Source organism: Macrobrachium rosenbergii, chromosome 48 (assembly GCF_040412425.1).
Source record: "Macrobrachium rosenbergii isolate ZJJX-2024 chromosome 48, ASM4041242v1, whole genome shotgun sequence".
In the NCBI taxonomy this organism is placed as follows: Eukaryota; Metazoa; Arthropoda; class Malacostraca; order Decapoda; family Palaemonidae; genus Macrobrachium; species Macrobrachium rosenbergii.
Window position 1 is genome coordinate 22,812,195 of NC_089788.1, and position 8,966 is coordinate 22,821,160.

The following is an 8,966-nucleotide window of genomic DNA, read 5'->3' on the forward strand; positions in this document are numbered from 1 at the left end:
TTCTATCACCAGAAATAAACTCCTCTAATTCTTCTTTGGCGGCTCGGAGAGTCGAACGCTGGGCCAACAGCGTGCCAGTCGAAAGCTCTACCACTCCTCCAAAGAGGAACTCAAATCTGAAGAACGCTCAGCGCTAGAGAGAAAAGAAAAGAAAAGCAGAAAGAAAGAAGAAAGGAACACATGACAGTCTTCGTTTCAAGGTTACAATTTATCTCCAGAATATCCACTTACTTCAAACAATTATAGACACTACTGCTCCTCATCGAATGCCTGTATTTGCAGACAGACAATATTGCTTTCATTCGACCTGGGAAAACTTATTTTAATTTTAAACACACACATACACACACACATAAGTTTATATAAATCAATAAATAGATATATATATATATATATATATATATATATATATATATATATATATATATATATATATATATATATATGTATATATATACACACACATACACACACACATAAGTTTATATAAATCAATAAATAGATAATATATATATATATATATATATATATATATATATATATATATGTATGTATGTATGTATGTATGTATGTATATATATATATATATATATATATATATATATATATATATATATATATATATATATATATATATATATATATATATTTATATATATATATATATATATATATATATATATATATATATATATATATATATATAAATATATATATATATATATATATATATATATATATATATATATATAATATATATATTATATATATATATATATATATATATATATAAAATATATATATATATAAAATATATATATATATATATATATATATATATATATATATATATATATATATATAAATATATATATATATATATATATATATATATATATATATATGTATATATACATATATATATATATATATATATATATATATATATATATATATATATATATATATATATATATATATATATATATATATATATATATATATATATATATATATATATATATATATATAAATATATATATATATTTATCTGTAACCGGTCACAAAGGTGACCTTTGAAAAGATGGTATCAGCTGTTCGAGAGATCATATGACTATACACAGCATGTAAGAAAATACTGAGTCTTTCGCTTTCAGCAAAATTCAACGTTGTCAGAGACCCTTGGTGAAAACACACGTGGAGTGGAAATGCGTTTTCAGCAAAAGAACCTTCGAGAAGGTTTATCCGGTTATAGATCCGGATTTGAAGAGAATATCACGGTGGAGTGTGTAAGTACGTGTGTGACTAAGTACCTCCTGACGCCTTGCTTTACCTTGAACTCGAACGATGTCACGAGAGTGTGTTCATATGTGCATTGCAAAACCCAATATAATGCGAGTGTTTCATAGAATGAGTGGGCTATACGATCCGTATTCAGTGACGTTAATATGTGGACTGTGTAAAAGGGAAATACACAGATGGAATCTGTGTTCCCAGAGGACTATTGTGAAGTGAGTACCACTCATAAACATTTCAGATTTTTCTTTCACACTCTGGGAAAAGACTTTATCCCTGTTGGAGTGAAATCTTGTGTTTCTCTTTTTTTTTTTACATTTTCTGGTTTTTAATATAACGCTTGTTTTTTACAGGTATTCCTTCCTCCTTCCTTCTTTTCTCACCGTTCCTCTTCAAGGAAGGGAGTGGTGTGACATTTAATTATGAAATAACCCGAATGTATTAAGTGACCTTTTATGATTTGAATGACAGGTGAGTTATTTCTGTATTTCCTTAAATAATTGGGTGTCTATGATTTGGACCTTATTTTTTTTAGAAGATTTTCATAGTTATGTTGAATCATTCGATTTCATTCTTTGTAACTTATCTGAAGTTATTTTCGTTATTTTTTTGTCAATAAAGTTTTAGTTTTGTACCTAGTATCTCATTCCAGTAGACCTTAGAATTTAGCTAGGGGCAATGAATAACTTATGATGTGAAGATGACAGACCAGCTGGCACAGCAAGTCGGCTCACGCTATCATGCAGATCTCGGGAAAAGCGAGATACTAACCTCTGTTCTTAAAACAGAGACTTAAATAAAGTATAGGCCTTGAAACAGGCCTATAACATATCTATTTACTGATTTATATAAACTTATCTATTTATTGATTTATTTATTATATATATGTTTGTTGAAAAGGTGCCCTATTCGAAATCTTGGCGAGTATTCAATAAGCAAAATATACTATATAGTACACAACATATACGGTTAGTTGCGGTTACTTTCTCCATCTTCAGCGAAAGCGCATCTGCCAAACTTGCTTAGATTCTGCAATGCGCTATAGCCTCATAGTTATCAGCGCTGAGTGTTGGCTTTGTTTCAACGTCATGCTTTTCCTTAAAATATCTTCCCACGAGCGTTAAAAGCAGAATGTGGCCTTTCCAGACGGTGTACGGTTGTAGCTATGTTGAACGAATTTACGGATGCAATATTTTCAGCAAAGATTCATACAATTTTATCAAATGAATTTTTTTCGAATCGTACGCATGAATTCATCCAATACGTCATACATGATAAGAAATCGCGCGAAAGTCAATATTCATGCGCCGCTATTTAAAAGTCAAAATAATGGATTGTGTGTATGTGTATAATACACACACACACACACACACACGAATATGAACTGCACATGAGGTGTTTGTGTTTCCCTTTTTTACGTAAGCAATCAGGAGAGAACCTGAGAGGACAGAAAGAAACTGGATCAACAACTATCACGGTAAGAATAAACAAACGAGGATGTATGACCCGTTGCTATGATTCGGATGTAACTGCATACATACTTGACTTTTGTGGATACGATGGTTATATACCTAGACAACGAATAATTGAATCGGTGTTAGTGTGTTAACCTGTAATTGATCTTCTGAAGTGGAAGGCTGTGAATATAAGTATAATGGGGTTGGGGAGGGGGTGGAATTCTAGTTATGAAGCATTGTAATTTAACTGACATACGTATACCCAGTTACGTCATGAAATACACTGGCTGATTTTGATAAAAGATGAAAAAATATATTCCTGACTTTAAACAAACAATTGCATGGTTAGCAAGAAATACAAAAACAAAGACAAAAAAAACTAGATCACTCAATGCGAGCTAAATGTACCTAATGTCTTCGTCATAGTTCCGTTCCCAAAAGTGTTTATATATATATATATATATATATATATATATATATATATATATATATATATATATATATATATATATATATATAATATATAATATATATATATATATATATATATATATATATATATATATATATATATATATATATATATTATTCGGGCGTAAAGAAACTCCTCAGAGCCACTTGCTTGCATCTCGTAATAACATGAAGTGACTGGCCTGTTGGACTTGGGTTTGAAAAGAGGATGTAACCTGAACATCAAAGGCTGCAGACAGTCAAATATTCATACTGATAAAGCACCGCAAATTTTACTTCCAACGGGCAATCTCAAAGCATGCAGGTGCGTGCATGTACGAGAGAGAGAGAGAGAGAGAGAGAGAGAGAGAGAGAGAGAGAGAGAGAGAGAGAGAGAGAGAATGCTTGAAGGATATATAACTTTTCACCAGAGAGAGAGAGAGAGAGAGAGAGAGAGAGAGAGAGAGAGAGAGAGAGAGAGAGAGAGAGAGAGAGAGAGAGAGAATTTGAATTTCTCCTTTTTCGTCAGTCTTTCCAAACAGTTTGACAAAACAATTAGCAGGTCAATATTTAGTGAAACAAATGAATCTCAGCATAGACTTGATAATCGCATCTACTCAACTTAGGTTTTACCATTCATTTTCAGATATCTAGTTCACTTCCTGATACAATAACTCTATTTACCTTTTTAGTTCTTCAGCTGCAAGCCGTTGAAAAATAAATACCACAATTTGCAAAACGTAAACAAATCAACAGGATTTTGACAAAAGTCATAAAATACCAAAGACATGATAATACCCGTAATCATCTGAATCCCAAAGAAGATCAGTCAATTAGAGAGTAAAAAAAATGTGTAATCTACACCTGTACATCGTAATTATTCTCGTAATTTTTGTTTAGCTTCGCTTGCATTCTTGTTCCAGGGAAAACTGATGAAACTCTGTGTATATTCTGAGCCTTTCATGTTACATGCATAAGCCTGTTTCCTTTGGGGTGTTGCCTCCCGAAAGTGTCACCCAGTTCTTAGTAAGTGAGACGGGCTGAAATATACTAAGAATTAACGAGATGGCCCAAGGGGAATTGTAGAAAATCAACTTTTCTGACAACATTTTGCTCGTCAGATGATCTGTCACCAACGCGTACTCTTGTCACCTACGCCTTTTCCCCCTTCGAATGAAGTGGCGGTAGGTGGGGCTGTTCTTCCGCTTCTCAGAAAGTTATTTGGGATGAGCGATCTGAGACCACGTTGCTTTTAGCCCTTTTTTTGCGACCGCCACACTCGTCCATCTGGCCACTAGATAAATAGCTGTCTTCAGAAAACTATGTAATGGCTTTTTGTCGTTTAGAAAGTTACATATCCATTCACCCACCCCCATCTATGAGTCGAGCCTGAGTTCCTTCACTCGGTAAATAAGGACACTACTGATCACACCACAAGGCCCGTCACTCTCTCTCTCTCTCTCTCTCTCTCTCTCTCTCTCTCTCTATATATATATATATATATATATATATATATATATATATATATATATATATATATATATATATATATATATATATATATATATATATATATATATATATATATATATATATATATATATATATATATAAATAATATATATATATATATATATATATATATATATATATATATATATATATTTATATATATACATATGTTGCTTGGGAAAAAAGGTACACAGGTTTGCTTGGGGTCAGGTCTCCAGAACTTACGCCTTGAAACAAGGGGAGGCTTCAAGGATGGGGAAGACGTTAATGTACTTTTACAGTACTGTAAATCTAAACGGCTAATTACCAGTTCACACTGAGTCCATTCGTCGAAAGAGGATGCCCTAGTCAGGTTTCAGAGTTATCTTAGTACGCCTGAACTTTTATTTTAACATGGTTTCTTCTTTCATAACATTAAGCAATTACTAAATATTTCTTTTGCTTTCAGTGTTCTTATTTTATTATGTTTTTGCTTTAGTTAGTAGAAACGAAAATAATGTATTTTTAATTACCGACTCATAATCTAGAGTGTTTGTGAATACTCTGACTCTTTCAATGTTCTTTGATTATCTGCATTAGCATAAATACACTACTATAAATATTTCCCAAGGTAAGAAACATAGAGCGAAAAAATTAGATCTCTAGCGGTAAATAGAAAGTAAATGTATATGGGAAAGGAATCAATATATGAAAAGAAAAGAAAATAATAAAGTAACCATTAACTTGAGAGAAGTTAATCGGCTGAGGGGACCTGATCCACGTTCACGCGACTCTGCCAACTATCTCCGGATTCAGCTCCACCATCTCTGGAATCAGCTTCCTCCTGGACCTCCAACCTTACATCAAGACCAAAACATGATCTCACGTCTCCGAGATCAGCTTGATATAATGACTGTATGTATACGGTTTGTTACTATGAAATAATGCCTTGGAAATAAATCCTCCGAGTTCATCCAACCCTCAGCGTAATTTGAGAAGTTTTTGTACATTTTGAGCTTACGCCTCAGGGAAAAGCCGGATATAATTAAGGTAAGGAAGATATAATTACACTGTATTAAAAGAAATACTGTTACTAGTAACAGAAAAATAACAAGTAGACTGTGCGCTGAAGTTTCTTCGGCGCAATCGAGCTTTCTGTACAGCGTATAATGCTGTATGAAACTTTCAACTACGATGGGGCAGCGATCAGCTGCTCCCCAGATGCGGTCAAGTGGAGGTGCGTCGGCCAATCCATGGCTAAACTTAACCTTAAATAAAATAGAAACTACTGAGGCTAGAGGGCTGAAATTTGGTATGTTTGACGATTGGAGGGTGGAGGATCAACATACCAATTTGCAAACGTCTAGCCTCAGTAGTTGTTAAGATCTGGGGACGGACAGAAAAGTGCGGACGGAAAGACTAAGCCGTTACAATATTTTTCTTTTACAGAAAACTAAAAATGAAAGAATCAGTGTCCTTATGAAAAGAAAAACAAAACTACTCACATAAAACATATATGTAACCGAAATTTTAATTTCTCTCTGGAGTGCACAATCTGCAATAATTACTTCCCAGGTAATTTACGAATGAATCTGTGGAAGCTTTGGAAGTATGAGTACTACAGTTAGGACGATGATGATGACCCAACTGTCTTGGGAAGATAGAGAGAGCTTGTACGCATGCTGCTAAAGCATCGAATTACCATTCAACCATACTTAAAATTCTTCTTACTGAGGATTTACAAATTGAAAAGATATAACAGATCTTGAAAATAACTATGCCAATGAGCTAAGACTTTTAGCCCAACTCTTAATTTGGCAATATTTGGCCTTGTTCCGTAATGTTTTTTTTTTTTTTATTTATTTAATTTTTTTTTTTAGTACAACACAAAGTATAATCATATAATATGATGTACCATGACTTTCTTTTTCTAAAATTTTCCTTGAAAAACATTGTATTTTCCTTTCGTATTGCCTGCATAATTTCCCTATTCATTTACATTTTACTTCTTTTATATTCAGTACTCTCTTCCATTCATAACCAATGAAAGTTCGGGAACTAAAAATCTGATTATATTTTATTTCCGAAAAGAAAGTACTTCCCATTTGTTTAAAAAGAATAGTCCCATTTTCTTTCACACACCCCATTCCATCTCTCCATTTAGTCACTCTTTATTCTTCTTTTATAATCAGTAGCATATTCCATTCATGGCGAGTGGAGTCGAGGCAGAGCACTTCAATATAACCTCAGGGGACGGAGCCATTGTTGTGCCACCTAATTAAGAAAGCGAATTGCTCCTTATTTCTGGCTACAAGTATAACGACGCTCTCATGGGAAGGAAAAGGTTGAGGAAACATTCCGGGAAAATGATTTCTTTACAGAGAGAAGAGGATGAGGAAGATTTGGTATTCTTGCCTGGACACTTATTATCTTTACTGGGTGACATCATTAACTTTCTAACTTAGCAATAAAAATAGTACTTATCAACAAAATCTGCAATAATATTGTTGTGAGAGAAGCTGAACTTATATTGAAGCTTTCTCTAAACCTTTATATATTGGAAAATCTTACTGTTCGTCACCACCGATGTTTTTTTATTACAAAAAAAGAGATGAAAGACTTTATATTGGAATCCTGATTTCAAGTCCTAAGTATGGGCTGAGTTGGCTAGCCAGCCATTCAGCTAGTACGGATTGTGGCGAGTTGCAAGTTGAGATTATTGGACGGAGTGGACAACCTTCTTTATGAGCCTTTGGAATACCATAGAAATACGGAAGGGATGGCATTTTACTAGAAATTTTACTCAAAATCAAACTTCTTTCTTCTTTATTATTTAGGAGTTTTCTCAAATGCACACCGGTTACATTCACTAGACTTTAAAGATAGGTTAAAAAAGATTGGTAGTGTTGAAGGAAATATGATGAGCTTAGACGTAACCGCCTTATTTACAAATGTTCCGTTAGAATTTGTATTGTCCAAATTGAAAGAGAAGCACAATCAGGGAATTTTGGTGTTGCCAATAGAAATAGATAGTTTTTTAGAACTAATTAGACTTTGTGTAACTACGACAGTTTTTTCATTTAATGGAGAAGGATATAAACAGAAGTTTGGAGTAGCAATGGGTTCGCCTTTGTCACCGATATTAGCAAATATGTGCATGGAATTTATTGAAACTGAGATATTAGATAACTGTCCCCCGAATGTAAAACGTGTGCTATGGTTTAGGTATGTAGACGACATTTTCATAATATTTAGAGGCACTGAAGAACAGTTTAACGGATTTTTTAACCATGTCAATAGCATTGTTCCTTCAATACAGTTCACAGTAGAACAGGAAATTGACCATCAGATAGCGTTTCTTGATGTTTTAGTGTTGCATGATCCTTGGACAAAAAGGTTTAATTTTACTGTCTTTAGAAAACCGACTAATGCAGAGAATTACATACATTTTTATTCCTTTCACAGCCAACAAGTAACAAGTAATATTATCATGAATTTTGTAATTAGAGCATACAGACTTTGTGACCCCCACCTTTTAGATACTGAACTGGAACATATAAGACAGACATTTTCATTGAAAAAGCGTTTTGTAGGGCTAAAAAGCAAATATACAATCCACGTCCACGTAAAGAGATGAAAAAGATGCAATTCCTTTCATTGCCTTTCCACCCTAATTTCTTGAGCACACAGACCCTCATTAGTAAATATTCTAACGACAATGTAAACTTAGTATTCAAATACGAGAACACAATTAGGAAAAGACTGGTTCGGAACAAAACTGAAGAAGAAATGAAGATAGACGTAGGGGTGTATGAAATACCTTGCGGGGGTTGTAATCTTAATTATTACGGGGAATCTGGTAGGAGTATGCAAAATCGCATTATTGAACATCAAAGGGCATATCAATCAATGTCCAACAATAACGTGCTAGTCAAACATAGCTGGGAATGCGACCACAGAATCAACTGGGAAGGGTCTAAATTGCTTTACAAGAACTATAATGTCAATGAGAGAAGATTAGTCGAGGGGGCCGTCATCAACATGGGGAACTCGATGGAAGGTAATAAGTCGTTTACAACAGAAGATAGTTTTATCAACAGACTTATTTGTTCTACTTATATCAAAAATTTTAATTATAGAAATCCTTGTATACCACAAGTCACCCCTGATACTGCCGCTATCTCTGCCTCTCCCGCCCAGGTAACGGAGTTGCAAACAGCTGACTCCGGTGCAGGCGCCTATGCTGGTTTGAGAAGAGAGGAGGCTGTAAAC